We start from the raw sequence: 26,450 nt of genomic DNA, 5'->3' as shown, positions 1-26,450 counted from the left end.
CAGTGACCCTCGTGAGGATAAGCGGCAAAAGAAAATTGATGGATATATATTTCTTCAGCGATATGAGTACCATGAACTAGTTTTTACTAGTAACTAAATTATTTTTCTAATGATACATATTTTATTTGCAAAACTACGTACGTATTTCTTTCGGCTTGTCCCGATGGGGCTCGCCACAGCGTGTATATTTGATAATGTCTCAAAATTTTGAGACATTATTTTCCCTTTCCAGGGACTTTAAGGACTATTTCCCGAAATGAAGACCGAAACAGCCCTTCAAAATTACGTTATTATCATTACTTATTTTCTTTAACGATGCCACAGATGTCAGAGTCAAGGCCCGAGGGCCGAATCCGGCCCGCCGCACAATTTCACGTGGCCCCCGAAGGCAAATCATGTACATCAACTGACAATGATTTTTGTGATAATCTATAACAAAATTTCAAATGGTCACTTTATAAATGATAAAGTTGCGCTATTGCACGCATTTTTGTGTTACCAAACATGGACGATAGTTGAAAAACCCATTACGCTTTATTTCTGATGCCAAAACTAGTTCATAAATAAATTTCATTGTAAATATGATGAGGCAAATGATTTTCACGGATTCACAGTCATAACGGCCACCAATACAATAACAGTAATATTTTTTATTTATTAAAAATGTTTTCCAGTGTCATCTTGGATGTGACGGAAGTGGCTTTAAAAATCTATTTTTTTTTTTCCAATTAATATTTTTCAAATCAGCTTTTAGGGCGCCAATGGGCTTGTGCGCGCGTGTTTGGAGGACAAAAAGTTCTCCCGCGACCCGAGCGGAAAAACACCGGAGATCTCGGCCAAATTATCCATCCGGGCATGATGAAAGCGCGACGGATGAAAAGAATAACACCGGCAATCTGGAACGCACGCTAAAGGGAGGGGTTTTTTTTGGGGGGGGGCGGTGGAGGTGGAGGATGGGGATGAAAGGAAGGAAGAGGGCAGAGTTGGAGACGAGGGGAGAAGATGAAGATGATGAAGGCAATTTTCCACATCATGCTCGGAAAACAGCAGCAAAGAAAAACACTTTCAAAGACGATCAGAGGGGAGAGGTTTGGGAAAAAGGTCACGGGAATGACAAATAAAAATTCATTTAAATATTTTTTTATGGGTCAACTATTTGTCTTTAAATTTCTCATTTTACTTATTTTTATTAATATTTTTATGAATGACTTTAAAATTAATGTGAACAAAAACCTATTCATATTATATTTAATAATTTCTTAATATTGAATGAAATAAAAACTAATCAAATATTGGCATTTAATACAAAAAATTAAATTTTTAAAGAATTAAACATTGAAAACAATTATACAAGAAATATTTTTTATGAATGACTTTAAAATTTATGTAAACAAAAACCTATTCATATTATATTTAATAATTTCTTAATATTGAATGAAATAAAAACTAATCAAATATTGGCATTTAATACAAAAAATTACATTTTTAAAGAATTAAACATTGAAAACAATTATACAAGAAATATTTTTTAGGAATGTCTTTAAAATTAAGTATTTTTTCTTATTCCAATGCAAACTACAGAAACCAGAAATGTCAATTAACCTTTCACAAAACATTTAATTTTTCCCAGAATTATTTTTAAATGCCAAAATTTTTGAAAATGTAAACAAAAACCTATTCATATATTATATTTAATAATTTCTAAATATTTAATGAAATAAAAACCAATCAAATATTGGCATTTAATACTAAAAAATTTATTTTTTAAAGAATTAAACATTGAAAACAATTACATTATACAAGAAATATTTTTTATGAATGTCTTTAAAATTAAGTATTTTTTCTTACTGCAATGCGAACTACAGAAACCAGAAATATGTCAATTATTAACATTTCACAAAACATTTGATTATTCCCATAATTATTTTTAAATGCCAAAAATTTTGAAATTGAATTATATTTAATAATTTCTTAATATTGAATGAAATAAAAACTAATCAAATATTGGCATTTAATACTAAAAATTATTTTTAAAGAATTAAACATTGAAAACAATTACATTAGACAAGGAATATGCTTAAAAATATTTTTATTGTTACAAGCAAAATGAACAAATGTAATTAACAATACCTGACAGCGAAAATATATCGAGCAATATAAAAAAAAAAAAACATCTTTGTTTTTAAAGCCTCAAATGCAAGCTGAAATGACTCAGCGAGTGCTGTCGCCAGTAGATGGCAGCAGAGCAACAGTTCTGCCACATAAACAAACGGGACAGCCAAAGAGGTTGAAATGTTGTGGACGATGTGACCCCCCCCCCCTCCCCCAAATACACACACAAATAAACAAATGCGCTGCTACACGTTCACAAAATGGGACACTAATGCAAGAGGCCGACACAACGCTGACTCACCCTGACTCAACTTCCTAGGCCACGCCCCTTAAAGGAACACACCAAACAAATACTGCAAATACTGCACACTTAATATAACTACTATTTATTTACCCTCTTTTGCATGCCATTTTATTAACAGCTAAATGAAAAGTAGACAATTTTCATTATTTTGCATGAGAATGATTTAAGATTTATGACTTGAATAAAATATACAGGTGGGAGTTACATAATAGTAGTTTTTATGTTTCTGAATACCAACATTTCCGGCCTACAAGCTGCGACTTTATTCACACGCTTTCAACCCTTCGGTTTATGCGGTGATGTGGCTAATTCGTTCTTCAAATGGCCTCAAGGGGGCACTTGAACGGAAACGGTAAGAGTGAGACCGGTGGAATATATGTGCCGAGGAAGTGACTTTCACCGGCCCTGTTAGTGCTTTGCTAGTGTTAGCAGTGTGCTAGCGTGTTGCTGCTGTGTTTCTGGCATGTCTCGGCGATATTGAGCGGTAAATTTTATTTTCACCGTCTCTGTTAGTGCTAGCGTGGAACTAGCCGCGCTAGGGTAAACTCTTTGTGTATCGTCTTTCTTTGTAAATATCTCATTTTCCAATATGGGCACTTGCGGCTTTTACACAGCTGCGGCGTATGTATGTACTTGAGCGGAAAAGGTAAGACTGAGACCAGTGGGATGTATGTGCCGAGGAAGTGAATTTTACCGGTATGGTTTTTTTTTTTAACCGGCTCTGTTAGTGGCGCACTAGCGTTAGCCCTGTGTAGCGTGTTGCTGTTGTGTTACTTCAGTGTCTCGGTTGATTTTTACCGGTATGTTTTTTTTTTTTTTTTTAACCCTGTTAGCGCCGCGCTCGCATTGGCGCTGCGCTAGCGTGTTGCCTCTGATTTACTGGCGCGTCTCATTGATTTAGGTATGGTTTCTTTCAACGGGCCCTGTTCGTGCTACTGTGTTGCTGCTATGTTAAGCTTAGCTAAGGTATTAAAACTTTGAAAACTCTTTCTGAGTAAATATCTCAGGTTTGAATGTGGGCACTTGCGGCTTTTACACAGCTGCGGCGTATGCATGTACCAAATGGTATTTCCTTTACTTGGTGAGGCTTGTAACCAGTGCTCTCTGTAGGCCGGCAATTCCGGTACTTGTTTAGCAGGAATTGTGATTGTGTAATTTTGGCCTTTTATCCACAACTGAGGAAACGCCATCATTTTCCTGTACTTAGGTTGAATCTGATTCAGGATCATGCATGTCGCCTGAATGAAAAGATACTAGTATTACCAGTACTCACCACCTTAACGCTTTACCATCACGCTTCCCTCGCTACCTCGGGTCGCGCCAGCAGCCTGGCACCCGACGACGGCGGGGTGGGTCCCCCTCTCCAAAATGATTCATTGAGCCGGCGCGGTATGCCGCCCTTCGCCGCTGACAGGAATAAAGCGGGGGTGCCGCGTGGACCGAACGAGCCGTTCATTTTGTGAATCGTTTCCTGCAGGTGGACCGGCAGCGAAATTCCAACCGTGACCACATGCGCCGTGATTGTTGGGGAACGTGTCACCTCACATGATCGATATCATAACCCAAACAGACGCCTACGTCTTTCGGATTCGATAAAAGATTCATTTGAAAACGAGCTGCGAAGTTTTGACGATTACAGATTTCTATCAGTAGGGGGCAGTAATTCCCAGGAGGACGGTTTTTCTTCCTTTAAAGGAACACTGGACAAGGACAAACTGAGCAGTTTCAAAGGAAAATGGCAGACTTCCTGTCTTTTTAGGCATGGCTCCTCAAGTTCTCGTACACATGGTACACACCATATTTCATATTTCCTTCTTTTTCTTTCGGCTTGTCCCGTTAGGGGCCAAAGGAAACAGGTTTGAGGAGCTCAATATTCAAATTTGCCCAAAACAACTCGAAAATGGCAGACATGCCGTCTCTTTTCGGGCCGTGGCTTCTTGAGACCTTTTTGGGGGTCTAAGCATGATGGAAATAATTACCAAGTGAAACTGGATTTGGAGGCTGAATCCAAAAAAAAAAAAAAAAAAAAAGGGGGTTGAGGACTACTGGGTCAACTTTTCTGCCTCGATCTTGCCTTAGAATTTCACTACGATGAAACTTCCTCACGTTTGCCCTGATAATAGATTACACACACATCCATCCATCCATCATTTTCCGCTTATCCTCACAAGGGTCGCGGGGTGTACTGGAGCCTATCCCAGCTGTCAATGGGCAGGAGGCGGGGTACACCCTGAACTGGTTGTCAACCATTCGCAGGGGACATCGAGACAAACTGCGGCAGTCACAATCTCACCTAGGGGCAATTTAGAGTCCATTTACTTAGCCGCTTATCCTCATGAGGGTTGCGGGGTGTGTTGGAGGCTATCCCAGCTGTCAACAGGCACGAGGCAGGGTACACCCTGAACTGGTTGCCACCCAATCGCAGGGGGCATCGAGACAAACTGCCGCACTCACAAACACACCTAGGGGCAATTTAGAGTTCATTTGCTTAGCCGCTTATCCTCATGAGGGTCACGGGGTATGTTGGAGCCTATCCCAGCTGTCAACGAGCAGGAGGCGGGGTACACCCTGAACTGGTTGCCACCCAATCGCAGACCACATCGAGACAAACTGCCGCTGCCGCACTCACGATCACACCTAGGGGCAATTTAGAGTCCATTTGCTTAGACGCTTATCCTCACGAGGGTCGCGGGGAGTGCCGGAGACTATCTCAGCTGTCAACGGGCAGGAGGCGGGGTACAATCCCAATCGCAGGGGGCATCAAGACAAACTGCTGCACTCACAATCACACCTAGGGGCAATTTAGAGTCCATTTGCTTAGCCGCTTATCCTCACGAGGTACACACAGGTAGGTACGAGATTGAACCCGGGACCTCAGCACTGTGAGGCCAACGCTTTACCAGCTGCTCCACCGAGACAACCCAATTGATCCCTAATGCTTAGTGACAATACATCGGAAAAAAAAAAAAAAAAAAAGGCTGTTTACTCAAAGCGACTCAGCAAACGTCGCGCGTCTCGTCGCTGACACCTCACGGCGCGCTAATGACATTGCTATCGACCTCGCTGTTTGCGAATCGTCACTCCGCCGCCGTGAGACGGCGCCGCCCAGTCGGTGGATTAGATTAACGCGGAGAGAGCGTCGTCCGCGAGCGTTTAATTCCCGGGAACGGAGGCGGGCCGTCGAGACCGTCCGGATTGCAAATGAAGACGCGCGAGCCGCAAGCGATGCGGTTTGCACATTTTGTGCTGACTCGTGCGGCGGAGAAATCTGGGCAACGGAGGCATTTAATCACAAAATGACATACGACAGGCGCCACCAACGATTATATTGTGCCATTTGTTAGCAGAATAAGACTCATCTTTATCGTCCAAGTATTTATTTTTTATTGTCCGAATTGAGTGCAACAGGCCGTCTTCTTTGAAGTGTAATATGTTTTGTATTATTTGGGCTACATTATCGCATTGTCTGGCAGGGTTTTAATCGGATTCCACAACACGCCCACAATGGCTGCAAGCTAAAAGAATGCCTCAATTTTGCATATTTTCCCTTTATTAAGTTTTTTAAAATTCATTCAAGACATTTTTGGGGTCTTTTTAGTTGCACTTTAAAAACTAGGAATTTGTCTCTAATAGTTTGAGCCACTTTAGTATTCCATTGGATAATTCCTACTTCTATTTCTACGTAATACAGTACAGCCTCTGTTCTCGAACGTCCCCGTTGTTGAACAAATCGGTTTTCTAACGAACATTTTTTTTGCTTCTGTTTAAGAACGAAAATCGGTACTCCAACGCCCCCAACAAAACCCGGAAATAACAGACCAGCTAACGCTTAATTATTTTCAATTCGAACGAACCCCCCAAAAAATTCTGATTTCGAACAAATCGGTTTTCGAACCGCCTTCGAGAATGGATTGCGGTCGAGAACCGAGGAGCTACTGTATAGGACGGGGGTTGCCCAGACTTTTTTACCCCAAGATCTACTTCTCAAGCACCCAGCCTCTCCCGATCGACTGGGGACGGAGTGGGGGGCGCATTGAGGACCCCTGGAAAAGGACATTAACACGCCGGAACAGAAAGTCATTGAGCAACGTAAGGTTACGATGTTGAGCCAAAGACAACTGTGCTAATTTTGCTTTTCAAGAGTCCCAGCTCCAAAAATTTCTATAGAAACTGTATAGAAATCTATAGAATTTGTCCAGAACAACTTGTTCTATAGAACTTTGGCCATGATTGTCTAGAATTTCCACATAATAGAATTTCTATAGAAATTCTATAAGAGTTGGGTCCTAAAGTTCTATCGATCTTTAGAAATTCTATCGAAATGTTCGATAGAAAATTTTCAGCAGGGTCATCAAGGCTGCATTGAACCAAAATGGCCGACTTCCTGTCTGGTTTTGCACTTCAGTCCCTGAGACTTTTTGTCGCGTTTTATATCGTGAAAGACGTGATTGATGATACCGTTACAAGCGTGAAATTCTTTGACCCCTTTATATTTTTGCAAAATACTTATGATCAACAAGGTGTCTCGAATCATATTGTTTTTTTTTTTTTTTTGGTGAATCGAGTGGCAAGGGCTTTTGTTTTTTTGTTTTTTTTTTATGAATTTTTCCTGATGAATCGTGCTCCGCCGCAATGTCGTCCGTCTCGCTATCGACGGCGGCGGGATCTCATGCGTAAAATGAAGTGTCGCGCGCACCCGGAGGAGGAGGAAGGCGCCGATACTTTTGTTCTACGGTGGCTATAAACGAGCCGGGCCGTGAGTGGCGATAATAGCGCATAATATGCGCTTATTTTTTATTTTTTTTCCCTACGATTCGTGGAAGTCCTAATAGAAAGAGCTTTTCATGGGAGGTCTCCCAGAGGCGATTACAAGATATCAAGCTGTTTTGCAGAAAGCGGCGTAATAGCGCCATTATTCCTTCTTTTGGGTGTAGATGCAAAAAAAGGAACCGCCGCCGTGTTTGTACGCAATAAGTACTTATCCACACGCCGCCATGCTACTATGTTGGTCCTACGACACTGTGCATGCCGTAATTCCCGGCCTACAGAGCGCTCCTGGTTACAAGCCTCACCGAGTACATTTGTAAAGGAAATACCATTTGGTACACACATACGCCGCAGCTATGGAAAAGCCGCGAGTGTCCACATTGAAATCCACATTCAAACACGACATATTTACAAATAAAGAAAGTACACAGAAAGTTTCAGGGCAGAGCAGCGCTAGCATGGCGCTAACGCTAGCACTAATGCTAGCGCTAACAGGGCCGGTTATAATCAAACATACCGGAAAATATCACTGAGACGCCAGTAACACAGCAGCAACACGCTAGCACAGCGCTAACGCTAGTCCAGTGCTAACAGAGCCGGTTCCCACATTGAAACATGAGATATTTACAAAGATGGTGCATGGAAAGTGTTTTCAAAGTTTGAATACCTTAGCTTAACATAGCAGCAACAGGGTAGCATGAACAGGGCCGGTTAAAAGAAACCATACCTAAATCACCGAGACACTGCAGTAACACAGAGGCAACATGCTAGCACAGCGCCAATGCTAGTGCGGCGCTAACAGGGCCGGTTTAAAAAAAAAAAAAAAAAAAAAAAAAAACATACCGGTAAAAGTCACTTCCTCGGCACATACATCCCACCAGTCTCAGTCTTACCGTTTCCGCTCAAGTACATACATACGCCGCAGCTGTGTAAAAGCCGCAAGTGCCCACATTGAAACATGAGATATTTACAAAGAAAGATGGTACACAGAAAGAGTTTACCCTAGCGCAGCACTGACGCTAGCGCTAACAGAGACGGTTAAAATAAAACTTACCGGTAAATATCACTGAGACACGCCAGTAACACAGCAGCAACACGCTAGCGCACCACTAACAGGGCCGGTTAAAAAAGAAAACCCAACAACATACCGGTAAAAGTCACTTCCTCGGCACATACATCATACCAGTCTCAGTCTTACCTTTTCCGCTCAAGTACATACATACGCCGCAGCTGTGTAAAAGCCGCAAGTGCACACATTGAAACATGAGATATTTACAAAGAAAGATGGTATACAGAAAGAGTTTACCCTAGCGCGGCACTAACGCTAGTACTAACGCTAGCGCAGCGCTAACGCTAACAGAGACAGTTAAAATAAAACTTACCAGTAAATATCACTGAGACACGGCAGTAACACAGCAGCAACACGCTAGCACAGTGCTAACACTAGCGCAGCGCTAACAGGGCCGGTAAAAGTCACTTCCTCGGCACACAGGTCTCATTCTTAACTTTTCCGCTTGAGTGCCCCCTTGCGGCTGTTCGAAAAAAACAATGCACAAATTAGCTGCATCACCGCATAAACCGCAGGGTTGAAACCGTGTGAAAAATGTCGCGGCTTGTGGGCCGGAAATTACGGTACTGTATCGTGCAGCAAATACGTTGTACGGCACAGAGTCTCGAAACCTTTTGAGTCCAAATCAGCACGAATGATCAAAGCGGTTGTAAAGTGCAGTCGGTCGGCCATGATTACAGCCGCCAAAAGGATTTCGACATTAATTGTTATCTAATCAAGTTTAATGATCCGTGAAAGCTGATGCTAACGTGTCACACGACAAGCGGTGGGTGCCCTGGCGGGTCCGACCACAGTGCAGATGGTCAACGCTTGTCGAGCCCGCTGAAAGGATTTCAATTATTACCAAATGTGCTCTAACGAGCAATGTCGGTGAAACGTGAGGTTCGGGCAAAACGAGCTGCGGCGACCGGTTCGGACGATCTGAGGTTGCCAAGGAAACGACAGCTCGGGCTGTGCTCGTCCAGCATCAAGACAACCTAAATGATTTGAAAAATCAATTATTTCCATCTAAAAAAAAAAAAAAAAAAAAAAAAAAAAATCAGGTGATTGGCGGTTGCCGGGGCAACAACCGAGACGCTGTCATGATCCACGTAGCTGTAAAATTGATCCCTACGAGGCACTTCGTGTTGCATTTTTTTTTTCAAATATATGAAAAGTCCGAGATGAATCAAATTAGATTGATTGGATGAAATTGATTAAACAAGATTTGTCCAGGCTGCTCCGCCGAAAAGAATACTAAACAGCAGATGATCTGGGGTTGCTATGGCAACAACATGCATTTCAAGCATACACCCCACCCAAATAATTGGACAAATTGCATAATCTGAACTAACGATCAAAGTAGAAGTCGGGCCATGTTTGCGCTAATCCGCCGATACGAAAGAGACCTCCGAGCAGGGGGATCCGCTGTTGCTATGGCAACAACTAACTGTACTCCTTTAATGACCCAACTCCGGTTTGTGTATTCTTGCTTGTATTTTGCCTGGAAATCACCACCAGAGACCTTTTGGGGGGGGGGGGGGGTATTACATCAGGCGAGATGAGCAGTGAACCCCCCCAACTCACCCTTAAGAAGGGGGGTCTGCGAAGGGAAGATAAATGTAAGCTACGAGGAACACTCACAATTCCGTCAACGTCCTGAGAGGACTCTGCAGCGCCAACAACCCGACCCGACTACTCTTTGATTCTATTCATGTTGTCGACGTGGCGTGAAGCTCGATGAGGAGATCGCGGTGGTCCCGCCACCTGGACGGGCCCCCGCTGACATCAGAGGCCCGCTCCTCCCACGGTGCCGATCCGTAAACCGCAACAACGCGCGGCTGCCGTCTCCCGGCTTCAAACGGGTGGATGATTACTGTGGAAAAACAGTTTTTCGGAGATGACTATTTCCTGGGAAAGGGCGTCGAAAGGAGGTCGTGAGGCCGCCCGCAGGACGTTTCGCCCTCCCGCTGGTCCGCACTTGCGGAGAGTTGCCCTCAAGCGCGGCTCCATAATAGCGATCGTGTTAGTAGGATGCCTCAATAAATAACCGTTGTGAACAAAAATGAAGAAATACCGCAAAAGCTAACCATGAGAATGTTGACTCTCACTGTGAAGCTTGCTTTGGCGGAATCTACCATCGGTGGTTTTGTGATACCGCTACTACTACGACTACTACAGTGATGCCTCGGTTCTCGACCACAATCCGTCCCAGAAAACGGTTCGAGAAGTGATTTGTTCAAAAACCGAATTGATGTTTCCCATTACAATAAATGGAAAAAGAAATAATGCGTTCCAAGCCGAAAAAAATGTGGCTTTTTAAAGCATTTTTTTTTAGCTTTTCCTGAAAATAAACTGCAGATTAGAAATACAGGTATAGTTTCAATACTTTATATCATAAAATAATTTAAGAAATGTATCAATTTTTTGCTAAAAATGTATGCTTTAGTAGTACAGTACTACGCTAGGCTGGGTCGTCCTTGATAAGAAGAAAAACAAAATACACTACCGGGAGACGTCTGTGTCCAGAGGCTGCGTTAAATAGAATAACAAAAGTACGCTGGTTGCGCCGCACGTGGGGGGGGTCGTTCGAAATGACAATAACAAACCGCGTCATGGGTGGGTCAACTGGTTGCGCCGCGCGCCATGTTATTTCCGGATTTTTTCGGCGGGGTTGGAATAAGACAAGAACTAAACGCGTCGTGGGTGGGTGAACTGGTCACGTCGCGCGCATTATGTTATTTACGGAGTTTGTTCGGGGGTGTCGGATTTCACAACAAAGCGCGTCTGGGTCAGCTGGTCTGGCTGCGCGCAACACGAGTGTGTTCAAGTAACTATTTTAGTCCGAAAACAGAATCAGAAAAATCTAGAAATTTTTGTTCGAAAATCGATTTGTTCGAAAACGGGGACATTCGACAACAGAGGCTTTACTGTACTATTAATCACAACCTATGCTCACTTTCGCCTGTGAAAATAGAGCGATTGGCTCGGTATTTATGATTTTATGCCCATTGAGCATTTTCCTCAGTTTCTCCGTCCATTTCTGAACATTCTGAAATTTATAAACCGCGGCTCCATTTTATTTCCAATGTGCTTGGAAGTTATTCTCAATAATCGGGTTACCAAAAGCCTTGCTCACTTATATAATTTGAATTACACAGTCTTCTTCTTTTCCTTTCGGGTTGTCCTGTTAGGGGTCACTACACCGTGTCCTCAGCCTATCTCATGCATCTTCCTCACTAACACCCACAGTCCCCCTGTCCTCCCTCACAACATCCATTTTTTCCCTGGTAGCTCCATCCTTACCATCCTCCCACCTTTTTCCACACTCTCTCGCCTCTGAACATGTCCAAACCATCGACATTTGTTCTCTCGATCGAACCTTGTCTCCAAAACATCCAACTTTGGCTGTCCCTCTCATGAGCTCATTTCGAATTCTATCCATTCTGTTCACTCCGAGCGAGAACTTCAACATCTTCATTTCTGCCACCTCCAGTTCTGTTTCCTGTTTTCTCTTCAGTGCCACCGTCTCTAATCCGTACATCATGACCGGCCTCACCGCTGTTTTATAAACTTTGCCCTTCATCCTAGCGGAGACTCTTCCGTCACATAGAACACCAGACACCTTCCGCCAACTGTCCTCATGTCCACCCTTAAAACATCCATCAACCATTTTCTTTGGTCTTCCTCTCACTCTCTTCCCTGGTAGCCCCATCCTTACTGTCCTCCTACCATTTTCCTCACTTTCTCACCTCTGGACATGTCCAAACCATCTTGGTCTGCTCTCTCTAACCTTGTCTCCAAAACATCCAACTTTGGCTAACCCTCTAATGAGCTCATTTCTAATCGTATCCAAGCGAGAACCTCAACATCTCCATTTCTGCCACCTCCAGTTCTGCTTCCTGTTCTCTCTTCAGTGACTCTAATCCATACATCATGGCCGCCCTCACGACTGCCTAGCCGAGACTCTTCTGTCACATAAAACACCAGACACCTTCCGCCAACTGTTCCACCCCGCTTGGACCCGTTTCTTCACTTCCTTACCCTGCTCGCCATCGCTCTGGATTGTCGACCCCCAAGTATTTGAAGTCGTCCACCCTCACTATCTTGAATTCCCGCAGTAATAAATGCAACGTACTGAACAGATTTTGTCACGCTTATTTTCGAGGTGGCGCTTGATATTCATAAACAAGCCCGCGAGACTGCATTCGAGTAACTGTCAACAGCGCCCGGGATGAATTTGAATCACATTAAAACTGACGAGCGCTCTCATTGTACTGTCAAGCGGAGCACTTGACGAGGGAAGCGATCTCCGAGATCGGCTCCTTAATCCGCGGGTCGCCCTTGTGATTTGCGAGCCGACAACACAGCTAGAGTGCGCGCGGCGATAATAAAAATGCAGGGTGCGTATTACTAGGCGATATTTTCTCATCGTACGCCTGTTGAGGGCCAAAGAAGGAGGCGGGTTTTTAACCCAAGACTCGTCTCTGTCTTTAAAATATTTAAAACGTGTTCATGTCATGACATTACACGGACCGGTACGTCATCCATCCAAACGGCGACAAATGATTCTATTCATACGCAATTCCTGGAAATAGCGCGAGCCACCTCGATTGGCCGGTTCCTCCGACTATTCGCCGGGCGACCAATCACCGGTGGAAAGCCGCCGGCGCGGCGTTCCGCCCACGCCTCTTCTCCCCCTCGCCCGACGTGAGATCAATAGGCCGGCCTGCCCTGAACTTCCTCTCCCGGAAGGCTCGTTATTTACCGACGCGCTCAGCACGACGCCTGTTAATGAGCAGTTAAAGTGGGGGGTTGAATAAAGGGAAGCGGGGCAATATTTTACATCGTAAGCGTTTCGGCACTTTAGACGAAATTCAGAGGAGGGAGCTGATGAACGGCTTCTGGTTTCAGTTAGTGCAGGGTGAAAATGACTCCTTTTTCATGGCCAGGAATTATCATCAAATTTTGACATTTTGATGGTTCATTTGAGTGGATTCCCAAGGAGGAGTTTTGAGTCTTTACGTCCGCTACAAAGGAAAATGTCTGACGTCAATCATTCGTTCTGGAGACTTTTTCCATGTTTCCGGCCATGATAGATAATTTGGTGTCCATCTGTGAGACTGGTGTGGACAGCATTTTTATCCATCCATCCATTTTCTTATCCTCACTCGGGTCGAGGGAGTGCTGGAGATCCATCCCAGCCATCTTCGGGCAGGAGGCGAGGTACACCCTGAACTGATTTGTCGGGCAATTGCAGGATTTGACCACCGGCCCTCGGAACTGATAGGCAGATGTTGTGACCAGTTGACCAATGTGCCGTCTGCTTCAAATTTTTCTTTCGGCTTGTCCCGTTTCTCCATCTAAGACTATTCCCTGCATCTTCCTCCCTCACCCCAACTGTCCTCATGTCTTCCCTCGCTGGACATCCAACTTTTCTTCAGTCTTCCTCTCGCCCTTTTGCCTGGGAGCTCCATCCTCAGCACCCTTCTACCAACACGCTCACTCTCTCGCATCTGGACATGTCCAAGTCTGCTCTCTCGAACCTTGTCTCCAAAACTTCCAACTTTGGCTGTCCCTCTCAAGAGCTCGTTTCTAATCCTATCCAACCTGCTAACTCAGACCGAGAACCTCAAGATCTTCATTTCTGCCACCTTCAGTTCTGCTTCCTAGCAGAGACTCTTCTGTCACATAGAACACCAGACACCTTCCGCTGGCTATTCCAACCTGCTTGGACCCGTTTCTTCTTAGCAAGCTCACCATTGCTCTGGATTGTTGACCCCAAGAATTTAAAGTCATCCACCCTCGCCATCGCTTCTTCTTGTAGCCTCACTCTTCACCCCCTGCACCCCTTTCATTGTTTCGACCCACAGTAGCTGAATTTCCACCGACGCCCTGCGGGTTAACGGCGGAGAGGGCGGACGTTGTTAAACCGGGCCACGACCGATCCGGTATGGGATTCGTTTGATGAACGCTCATTGCGTTTGGCACAGTTTTACGCCGAATGCCCTTCTCTTCATCTTCAAATGCAACCAGCGTCCTATTTTTGGGACATCATGATTTTCACGCATTATATCCTTCACTATATCAAAATATTTAAGTGTTTTAATCTGAAGATATAATTTGGTATCAGGAGAGGATAACCCATTATTTCCCTTTCCTTCCTGACCCAACATGGCTGCCTCAAGGTCAGTATGCAACCAAGTTTGTCTTCAAAATGCTAATCCAGCAGTATTATTAATGCGTAAGTGTCGTTCCAGAATAATAATTAATTAATAAAAATATCTCTAGTACAGGGGTTGGGAACCTTTTAGGCCGAGAGAGCCATAAATGCCAAAATGTAATTTCAAAAGAGCCATGCAATATTTTAAAAACTAAATACAAGTGTATTTGAGCATTTATGTAGAACCAACACTTTTAGAGTAAAATAAGTTTCTGAGTTCTTTGAAATATCATTGTTATGATGTTGCTAAAAAATGATGACAAAAGCACTTCTTACCATGAATGTGACTTCTGGTCTCGCTGATGGCTTTATAGTCTTTCATACGCCGTGAGATGAAGCTTCATGCAGGGGTTGAGACTTCCATTCGTTCATCGTGAACGCAATTCAATATGATTTGCCATCATGACGGTACGAAAACCTAATGTTAAAGTCAGTTCTTGCCAACAACGGCACGTTTACCTTGTCTTTATGCGAAAACATCAGGCACGAATGTTTTGGCATACTCCTCCGTCTGTGAATGGCTGCTCAGTCTTGCCGAAAACTGTACAACTCCCCATCTTTTTTTTCTCGAGTGATCGTTTGCACAATTAGTTGTCGCTACCTGCTCTGCGTTGGACCCTGTGCGCGATGAACTACGGCAAGTCCACTAGGACAAAGTACCTCTGCGTCATTTGCGTTGCCCGCACGACAGAAATCACATGTACGCTATGAGGGCTCTGCAAGCCCGACGCAACCATCAAAAGAGCCATTTTTGGCTCGCGAGCCATAGGTTCCCGACCCCTGCTCTAGTATGTACCACTTCACAGAACTGATAACATACCCGTTCCAGTTTTGGGACGCTGCCTGCGAGAGGGTACATCTTTTTTGCCCTTTGTTTTATGCGTTAAACGAAAAATAAGTCTCATTTCCTTGATTGTGGACTGTTAGGAGACTTATCTCAATAAGGCAAAAAATTGCCACCCTGCCCATGAATGGGTTAAAAATCAGGAAAATACAAAAGAAATATACAAGTCTGACTTTTGTTTTGGGAAGAATGATTTGTCTTACACCCTCCCCTCACCCCCCTTTGCCCCTTTTTCCAAAACAAAATCAACGTGAACGAACGCGAAAAGCCTCAGGAAGAATTCCCGTTAAGACGGATGGAGAATTCCCAGTACAAAAAAGATTGCGGTGTGAAAGTGGAAAGCGAGCGTTTCACAGGAGTGGCATTAGGGAAGCAGGCACCTCCCTGTGCCGGAGGAGTGAAGACAAAGTGTGAGGATGACTGGAATAGGAGGGGGGGGGGGGGGGGGATAATAATAAAAATCCTTTCCCACCACGTTACTACGCTGTTAATATTAAAAGCATAACTCGTTGGCGTACGCCGTGATTCATCCAACGTGGCTTATTTCCTATTCTCACCTGATCGCCATCCTTCCTCATTTCTCGACTGCGCCGGATGATGCCGCCTTCTTTCTCGTAATCCCGCATTGTGCTTCCTTTTCGTGACAATTTTATTCGACGGGATTAACACGGGCGGCCCGAGGGGCGGCCGACGAGCGTCGTTTCGAGGGCTGGGGAAGACAGACAACAAAAACAACAAATAACATAACGGAAAACGGGTATGTTTAGTATTAAAAAGTGACATTTGTTTTGAGAAAATGATATTTGATGTGGGGGAAAAAAAAAAAAAGTATGGTTCAAAAAGGGGGAGGTTTATTACAAAATGTCAGACATTTGGGAGGGTCTCTCCAGCGGGTCCTGGGTCGTCCTCAGGGTCTCTTTCCGGTGGGACATGCCTCAACATAGAACCGTTGCAAACAAAAACGTAGAAATACCGCAAAAGCGAACCATGAGAATGTTGACAGAATCTACCATCATTGCTTTTGTGATACTACTACTACTACTACGACTACTACAGTGATGCCTCGGTTCTCGACCACAATCCGTTCCAGAAAACGGTTCGAGAAGTGATTAGTTCGAAAACCGAATCGATGTTTCCCATTAAAATGAATGGAAAAAGAAATAATGCGTTCCAAGTCAAAAAAATAAGGCTTTTTAAAGCATTTCTTTTTAGCTTTTCCTAATAATAAACTGCTTAGTAGAAATACATGTATAGTTTAAATACTTTATATAATAACCAGGGAGGCATCCAGATCAGATGCCCCAGCCACCTCATCTGGATTGTCTCAATGCGGAGGAGCAGCGGCTCGACACTGAGCCCCTCCCTGATGACCGAGCTTCTCACCCTATTTCCAAGGGAGAGCCCGGGCACCCTGCGGAGGAAACTCATTTCGGCCGCTTGTATCCGGGATCTTGTTCTTTCGGTCATGACCCACAGCTCGTGCCCATAAGTGAGGGTAGGAACGTAGAATTGAGAGTTTCACCTTTGGACTTCGCTCCATCTTTACCACGACGGACCGATACAAAGTCCGCATCGCTGCAGACGCCGAACCGATCAGTCTTTAATTCTCTTTATTTTCTTTTCATACTTTTACGTTATTATGATGCCGATCTTTTGTGATGCGGAATTCTGGAAAGTTCCGAGGAGTGCCTATATAAGGACGAGAAAGACCGTCAACGGGGGCTTCTTACCACCGCACCTCCGCTTGGGTCAAGTACACGGACGCCTTCAGCCTTTCGTCTTTGACATTACTGGAACATTTATTCCTTTCATACTTTTAAGTTATTATGATGCAGATCTTTTGTGATACGGAATTGACTATTCGTCGTCTTTGAACTTCTATTTTGTGTTCGTTGTGACCTGCGAATGGCTGGCAACCAGTTCAGGGTGTACCCCGCCTCCAACCAGTTGACAGCTGGGGATAGGCTCCGGAACTCCCCGCGACCCTTGTGAGGATAAGTGGCAAAGAAAATGGATAGATGTTTTATCATATTTGGGTTGTATTGTGTGTGTGATTAAATTGTCTTAAACGCAATAGTCACATTTGTCACATTTTGCTGGTTTGAGCAAAGGGGATGTTAGTCTAAATTCATACGTAACAAAAGGCAAGAGCTCATATTGGAATTTCATATTTTAGATAATCACTTGAACGAACAAGTCGCACATTAATTGGTTTAAAAGTCACTTTGCTTTTGCAAACCGACCCCCCCCCCATTAAAAGCATTACAACTGTTTAATTCTTGACATGTCTGCTTAGAGATCGTCCACCAACAACAAAAAACGACCTCATTACCCCCCTTTTATGCACGTGTGTCACTTTTATTTTTTCCTGTTAGCGCAACAAAAGCGCATCCTTATCTGCCGAATGATTAGAAAAGCAACGAGGGGAGAAGTTCCGACACGCGTAAGCCACACAAAGCCCCGCCGGAACGTTCTCCGGGGGGCCGTGCAGGAAAAGCGAGGCTGCGCGTTCGACGCCAAATACTCATGTCGTTAGAGTGTGTGTGTACATGTGACGATGCCACAAAAGTGGTAGAAAAATTGGACTACAAAACTACAAAATGTGCCAAACTACACCACAATCGCTGTGGGATTTCTGTGCCAAACTTTTTGCACTACAACCCTCAAAATTTTTATAAAAAAATGTGCCAAATAAATGATGTTTAGTACACAATGGTGTGTTGTATGAAAATATTGACGTTTGGGATGAAAGCTGTGATATTAGAAATGAAAAGAGGTGGAAATTTGGACCGTACAAGATTTAGTGCAACCTTAAAACTTTGTATAAAAAAAAAAAAAGCCACTTTTCATTGCAAATAAACATTTTTTGGTAACGTCACATTTTTTCCCCACTTTCTTTTAACCAAGCCTCAAAGTTTAAATTAAAAATGTAAATGTAAGACGTTGAGTACAAAAGTGCTGTTTGGCACATAAATGATGTTTAGTATACAATGATGATGTTTTGTATGAAAATATTGACGTTTAGGATGAAAGCTGTGATACTCGAAATGAAAAGAGTTTGAAATTTGGAACGTAAAAGTTTTAGTGCAACCTTAAAACTTTGTAAAAAATGCCACTTTTCATTGAAAATAATATTTTTTTGGTGACAAACCTAAAAAATTACATACCAAATGCCACATTTTTTCCAATTTCTTTTAACCAAGCCTCAAACTTTAAATTAAAAATGTAAATGCAAGACGTTGAGTACAAAACTGTTGTTTGGCACATAAATGATGTTTAGTACACAATGGTGTGTTGTATGAAAATATTGACGTTTGGGATGAAAGCTTTGATACTAGAAATGAAAAAGACTATGAAATTTGGAACGTAAAAGTTTTAGTGCAACCTTAAAACTTTGTAAAAAATGCCACTTTTCATTGAAAATATAATTTTTTTTTTGTGACAAACCTAAAAAATTACATACCAAATGCCACATTTTTTCCAATTTCTTTTAACCAAGCCTCAAACTTTAAATTAAAAATGTAAATGTAAGACGTTGAGTACAAAAGTGTTGTTTGGCACATAAATGATGTTTAGTACACAATGGTGTGTTGTATGAAAATATTGACGTTCGGGATGAAAGCTGTGATATTAGAACTGAAAAGAGGTGGAAATTTGGACCGTACAAGATTTAGTGCAACCTTAAAACTTTATAAAAAATGCCACTTTTCATTGCAAATATCACCAGTTTTTGTGCCAAACATAAAAAATTACATCCGAAACGTCCTAATTTATTTTTTTTGTTTTGTTTTTACATTCATACCAAAAGGTACCAAAGGTCACAAATTCCAAACCGTTCTGATTGTTTTATTGTTCCACGTTATCTTAACAGACCAGCTGCAATATACAAATGTAATTGTTGCCTGCATATTTCATAAATGTTTAGGGACGGTTTGGCCTTTCGATCATTTTTGTCTTTTTTTTTTTAATGGGATGGGATTGGGCGACACGGTGTCTCAGCTGGTAAAGTGTTGTCCTCACAGTTCTGAGGTCCCAGGTTCAATCCCGGACCCCCTTGTGTGGAGTTTCCATGTTCTCCCCGAACCTGCGTGGGTTTCCTCCCACATCCCAAAAACATGCAACATTAATTGGACACTCTAAATTGCCCATAGGTGTGATTGTGAGTGCAGCTTTTTGTCTCTACGTGCCCTGCGATTGGCTGGCAACCAGTTCTGGGTGTACCCCGCCTCCTGCCCGTTGACAGCCTGGGATAGTCTCCTGCACTCCCAGCGACCCTCGTGAGGATAAGCGACGAAGAAGATGGATGGACGGATGGGATGCGATTGCAGCAGTACTTTGAGATCTTTCAGCAGTGTTGATCAGAGTTTGTTTTTCCTTTTCAGTCAACACGACACAAACGACGAGCGTCGCTTCTCGCCCGCGCTTCTTGCTCACGAAAGCTTATCGCCGCTCGCCTCGCCGAGCTTTTGAGATGCCGGGCCTTATTGTTGGGCCACCGCGGGTCCTCGTCGCCGCGCCGCTGCCTTTTGTCGCGGAGTTCACGCGTTAAATCCCAGTCTGTCCCTTTTGAATCGCGCGCAGTGTAGTCATTAGGAATAATAACGAAACGTGCGTGCTGTGCAACGCGATTTCCACGCGGACATCTTTTATGGTGGCATTGTTGCTTTTTAATTGCCGCCTTTTGTTATTGAGCTTCGGCAAATATCTAGATCGGGGGCGGCAACCTTTAACACTCAAAGAGCAATTTCCACTCGGTTTCTAACGAAAAGTCAACAATGGCAGCCGCAAACACCTTTTTGACATCCTAAATGAGGATCCATCCATTTTCTTAGCCGCTCATCCTCACAAGGGTCGCGGAAGTGCTGGAGCCTATCCCAGCTGTCGACGGCCAGGAGGGCGGGGTACATCCTGAAATGGTTGCCAGCCGATCGCAGGGCACATAGACACAAAACAGCTGTACTCACAATCACACCTAGGGGCAATTTAGAGTGTCCATTTGATGTTGCATGTTTTTGGGATGTGGAAAGAAACCCAAGTGCCCAGAGAAAACCCACACAGGCACGGGGAGAACATGCAGACGCCACACAGGCGGGTCCGGGATTGAACCCAGGACTTCAGAACTGTGAGGCCAATGCTTTCCAGCTGATCCACCATGCTACCCTTAATGAAGATGCTAGCCTATATTTTTGTGTGTGTCCTTACACCGGTTTTAGAATATGTGTTTGTATATTTAACCATCAATCCATTTTCTTAGCCCCTCATCCTCACAAGGTTCACGGGAGAGCTGGAGCCTATAGCAGATGTCATCGGGCAGGAGGCGGGGTACACCTTGAGCCGGTTGCCAACCAATCGCAGAGCGCATACAGACATTCCCCAAGCGCATCTGAGGACCATTTTCTTCGTACCATTAACTTTTCCAAGCGCAGGCTACTGACAACCAGCATTGCTTGTGGAACAATATGGCGAAAGGGGCGTGTCAAGCCAGGGGTTAAGGCAATGCTGCTATCTGATTGGCTATTGTTGTACGAGTGATTGACAGGTCAGAAAATTCCAAGACAAGTCGCACTCAGAATCACACCAAGGGGCAATTTAGTGTCCATTTAATGTTGCATGTTTTTGGGATGTGGGAGGAAACCGGAGTGCCCGGAGAAACCCACGTAGGGACGGGAAGAACATGCAAACATATCGATACATATATACATAGATATCTACATACATTAATGTAAATATACTAGTGTTTTGCGTCTAAATTATCGATCTAGCAAGCAAAAATGGCCTGAGCCATCATCCTCTGGTCACACAACACTAATCTACTGAAGTCAAAGTACTCGTACAGGTTCCCCCCGGTGTTGCTACATTGCTCCAATTTGGTTCAATTGTCTGAAATTGGCTTCGATACGGGGGAGAGTGCAGACTTGACAACTGGCCAGAAGACACTCATTGATTTTGATTGATTTCTTGTGACCCTCATTTTTTTTCTGTTTCCTACAAAAACAGTGATGGAAATGATGCAGTGCTTTTTTTAATTTAAATTTTTTGAATTCCTGATTTCATGGGCTCAAATTGTGTCAAAATAAATATTTTTGGGCACTGAATCCATAATCTATGGTAGTCTTAACTGTTTGAATGGAATTATGGAAATATAGTAACTTTTCCATGACATTCCAATTATTATTTTTTTTCCCATGCGCATATGGAAGTAAATATGTGCCACCAGGATTTGAATTTGAGATGTAAAGTCATCACATTTTCAATAGTTGCTACAATTTCGCTGTCTGAAATTCAACCGGCTACAATTCGCTGTCTAAAATTCACCGTCTGTGCCACCAGGCAGGTTACTCCCTGTCAGAACCGACATCCAGCCAATCGCAGTTCTGGTTCCTTAGTCACGTGACGTCACATACTAAGAAAGCGCAACTGGATTGGCTGGCTGCTCGGTTCTGACCTGAAGTAACCCTGCCTGGTGGCACAGACGGTGAATTTCCGATAGCAAATTGTAGCCAGTTGAATTGTTAACATTGAAAAGTTACGCTGAAATACAACTATTGAATATGTGATCACTTTACATTTCAAATTCAAATCCTGTTTTCTGTGGCATTGCAAATTCAAACCATGGTGGCACAAATTTACTTACCATCCATTTTCTTCACCGCTTATCCTCACAAGGGTTGCGGGGGGCGCTGAAGCCTATCCCAGCTGCCAACAGTACACCCTAAACTGGTCGCCAGCCAATCGCAGGGCACATCGAGTCAGACAACACCTATGGGCAATTTAGAGTGCCCAATTAATGTTGCATGATTTTGGGATGTGGGAGGAAATCGGAGTGCCCCGAGAAAATCCCCGCAGGTACGGGGAGAACATGCAAACTCCAGACAGGCGGGTCCGGGATTGAACCCGGGACCTCAGAACTGTGCTAACGCTTCACCAGCTGCACCACCGTGGTGCCCATTTTTTTCCCCCCCCAATCACACTTTTTTTTTTTGTAACTATGGAACATCAAACTTTACGGCCCAAATGGCACAATATTTATAGCAAACGTCCAACTTTACTACACGAACGTCACACTATTTATAGCAAACATTACACATTTATACCAAATGTCACTTTTTCCCCCCCCAAATCAAGTCACCTTTTATTTACCGAATGTCACACGTTGTACAAAATTATTTGTATTGAGGGGGGAAATCACTTAACACACCAAACTATCAAAATTTTCCGATCTCATATGACACTTTTCTTAAGTTTCACTTTCATACCAAATGTCCAAATTTTCCTAAACACATTTTTGGATCAATCATTTCCTTTTTTTGTGAAGAAACACTTATAGGTTTTGTGCCAAACACGTATCAGTCACATTTCCTATGGAACATTGCAAATTTTTCGATTTTCACAATTTTCAGACCAAACAGGATTTTTTTAGGGCGGGCGGGTTGAACATCACACTTGATCTTTCAAACATCTCATAGTCACACATAGCGTACCCATTATCACATATTTTGTACCAAACGTAGAGCGACGCATTACCCTCGTACGACAACACTACTCACAGTAATGAGCACATTAATGTCCCCCCCAAAAATGTATTCGATTGTATGCCGCTACGCACTCGACCCGCACGGGCAAGTACACAAAGACGGCCTTCGCCCCCGATTCCATGCAAAAGCGGAGCTGCCACAGAGTCAGTCTCCAGAGGGAATACATTAGCGGACCACTCTTTAGCCGGCCGCAGACTCCAGCTCCACTTCGCAATCCATCACGGCGATAGCAATCTCAGCTCGTCCCCTCAAACTATACCACGCTCGCGCACACACCTGCCTGCATTTGCAGCCTCTGGGAAATTTGCAATGACACAATTATTTAAAAGGAGATGTCTGGTCCCTATTTCATTACCGCGATACATGAAAGTCTATCAGGAGACGCGGCACCTTGCGGGCCAAAGGGATTGTCTTTGACCGAGATAAAGTCACTCGGTAGGAAAACTCGTGTCCCCCCCCCCCCCCAAAAAAAAAAAAAATGGTGAGGAGATGCTTCGGGACTCCTGAGGATCTCGGGCTGATGTAGTCGAAGTCAGCGGCTTGAAACAAAAACAACATTGCTAGAGGAAAGGAAGGAAGGAACGCATTAAATCGCGCTTTGATTTCTGCGGCGATAACGACGCAAGGCAAGGTGTTGCCGCAAGTGCAGGCGTGGAAACCGGTGGTGTCAGACATATGGCCCGCGGGCCAGAACCGGCCCATCAGGGGGTCCAGTGAGGACGGAGAACATCCCATCTATCAATGACCCAAGCCGCTTATCCTCACAGAGGTCACAGGAAAGCCTAGGTGGATCAGTTGGTAAAGCGCAGTTCTAAGGACCCGGGTTCGATCCCGGACCCGCCTGTATGGAGTTTGCATGTTCTCCTCCGTGCCTGCGTGGGTTTTCTCCGGGCACTCCGGTTTCCTCCCACACCCCCCCCCCCAAAAAAAAACATGCAACATGAATTGGACACTCAAAATTGCCCCTTGGTGCGGGTTTTCTCGATGTGCCCTGCGATTGGGCTGGCGACCAGTTCAGGGTGTACCCAGCCTCCTGCCTGATGACTCCCGTGACCCTCGTGAGGATAAGCGGGTAAGACAATGGATGGATGGAAATTTCAAAAAGCTTGTGACAAAATGGTAAAAAATAATAAGACCCACCCCTTCCAAAGCGACTTTTAACAAAACGAAATATAAAATAACTTATGAATGGACTTTTAAGCCACAAATATTGTGGTGAAGACCACTCGAGATCTAATTGGGGTAAATGTGGCCCACAAACAAAGAAGCAAAATTTCAAGCATGTTAAGTCGAATCGCTGCTAAATTCAAAAAATTCAAGCCTTGGATGAAGCATGTCCCGGGTCGAGTTTGTTCTGTTTGCTCCGCGGTTTTTTAACGCTCTCCACTAAATGTCTGTCCTCGCATTAGTCTGCCAACCGAATATTGGCCGTTCGCATTTGGGTCAGCCGACCGCGTTCGGGCCAACGCAGGGGAGGCGTTTCCTCCGGGGGGGGGGGGGGGGGGGGCAGACCGCCGCCCCGGCCGATTGAGAGGCGGGTGATGAGAACGCCACGGTGGTTCAAACGGGCTTTGCTGGCCGTACTGCACTGCAAATTCGATCCCCTGCATTTTCCGCCCGCATCCACGCGCGCACCTCACGTGGAATTACTTTGTTTTTACAGTCCCACAGCCAATCTCCTTATCAATTACTCATTGTCTTCCCAATGAAATACATAACTGACAAGAAGTTTAATTCATGTTCGTTGTGAAATTAAGAGATTAGCCGTCTGTTTGCTGGCTTCTTATCCATCCATCCATTTTCTTTGCCGCTTATCCTCTCGAAGGTCGCGGGGAGTGCCGGAGCCGATCCCAGCTGTCAACGGGCAGGAGGCGGGGTACACCCTGAACTGGTCGCCAATCGCAGCCGTACTCACAGTCACACCTTGGGGCAATTTAGAGTGTCCAATTAACGTTGCATGTTTTTGGGATGTGGGAGGAAACCGGAGTACCCCGAGGAAACCCACGCAGGCACGGGGAGAACATCAAACTCCACACAGGCGGAGCCGGAATTGAACCCGGGTCCTTAGAACTGTGAGGCCAATGCTTCACCAGCTGCACTACAGTGACGCCCTAAAAATAATCGTACAATTCAAATACTGTACCATAATCTTCGGCGCGCTCCCCAAAAACTGTGATGGTCTGACATTTGGAACATGAACTATGGAATTTAGTTTAAAAAAAAAAAAAAAAAAAAAAAAAAAAGGGATGCGGGTCTCATGTCTAATAAATATTTGTGACCTTTCAAATGAAATGTTTTGACTTTGGTCTGAAAAGGTCAAATTCGGTACACAAATAGTTATTTTTGATGTGAGAATGTTGAATTGATATGCTATGAAAACGATATTTCATATGTGAATTGTGATGTTTGCTGCAAAAACTAGAAGTGTTTCTCCACAAAAAAGGTAATAATGATTATTCCAAAAATTTGTTGAGGAAAATTTGGACATTTGGTATGAAAAGTGAAACTTTAAAAAAGTGTCATGTTTGATATGAAAATTTTGATAGTTTGGTGTGTTAATTGACCCCCCCCCATACAAATACTTTTGTACAACGTGTGACATTCGGTAAATAAAATGTGACTTGATTTGGGGGAAAAAAGTGACATTTGGTATAAAAGCGTAATGTTTGCTATAAATATTGTACTATTTGGTTCGTAAAGTTTGAAAAAAAAAAAAAAAAACCACAGAAAAATACATTTGATTGGAAAAAAGCGGGCGCCACGGTGGAGCAGCTGGTAAAGCATTGGCCTCATAGTTCTGAGAACCCAGGTTCGATCCCGGCCCCGCCTATGTGGAGTTTCCATGTTGTCACCGTGCCTGCGTGGCTTTTCTCCGAGTGGGCACTCCGGTTTCCTTCCACATCCCAAAAACATGCAACATTAATTGGACATTCTAAATTGCCCCTTGGTGTGATTGTGAGTGCGACTGTTTGTCTCGATGTGACCTGCGATTGGCTGGCGACCAGTTCAGGGTGTACCCCGCCCCTTGCCCGTTGACACCTGGGATAGGCTCCAGCATTCCCGCGACCCTTGTGAGGGTAAGCGGAAAAAGAAAATGTGTGGAAGTTTCATCGTAGTGAAATTCCGATCGATCCCTGAAAGCTGCCCCAGTAGTCCTCCACACCCCACCCCCTTCGTGAGGATAAGCGGCAAAGAAAATGGATGGAAAAAGCAACATTTGGAAAATGAAAGATGTTTGGTATATAAAATTTGGGGTTTGGGGCAAAAAAAAAAAAAAAGTCATTTTGTTTTGAAAATCCGATGTGTGGGGCGAAATTTCTGACCTCTCTTGGGTCCCAAAACACGTTAAAAATCTACAATCCGAGCATGAAGTCTGTCATTGGGGTCCGTGCGACCAACAAGCTCCCTCGTGCCTGGTTGCTGTTCCACCCCACACGTGTGCGTAGCCGTCTCTTGAAATCTCAGGCGTGACCGCTGGAGAGCCGGAGTCCACCCCAAAGCGAGCCGGCACCTTTCGTCCGCCTCGGCGCTCCTCCAGGAGGGACTGGAAGCATCGTTACAGTAGGATGAAGAGGAGGCAGCTACACAGATCACCTTCACCCCCCCCCCCCCTCCAG

The 26,450-nt window shown here is 44.2% G+C and overlaps 1 long non-coding RNA gene across 1 annotated transcript in view; it reads right to left on the bottom strand.

Moving 5' to 3' along the window:
- Nucleotides 1-9,966: 9,966 nt before the first annotated feature.
- The window catches only part of LOC133509090 (uncharacterized), a 73,704-nt gene continuing 57,220 nt past the window's right edge, over nucleotides 9,967-26,450 (bottom strand). Inside the window, exons 4-5 of the long non-coding RNA XR_009797223.1 lie at nucleotides 15,856-16,007; nucleotides 9,967-10,107 (exon numbers count right to left, since the gene is read on the bottom strand). This is a non-coding gene — a long non-coding RNA (uncharacterized LOC133509090). The remainder of the gene's footprint in view (nucleotides 10,108-15,855; nucleotides 16,008-26,450) is intronic.

This window comes from Syngnathoides biaculeatus, chromosome 11, assembly GCF_019802595.1.
Source record: "Syngnathoides biaculeatus isolate LvHL_M chromosome 11, ASM1980259v1, whole genome shotgun sequence".
NCBI classification, from domain to species: domain Eukaryota; kingdom Metazoa; phylum Chordata; class Actinopteri; order Syngnathiformes; family Syngnathidae; genus Syngnathoides; species Syngnathoides biaculeatus.
The sequence above is the reverse complement of the archived record's forward strand: the minus strand, read 5'-3'. Positions and strand labels throughout refer to the sequence as shown.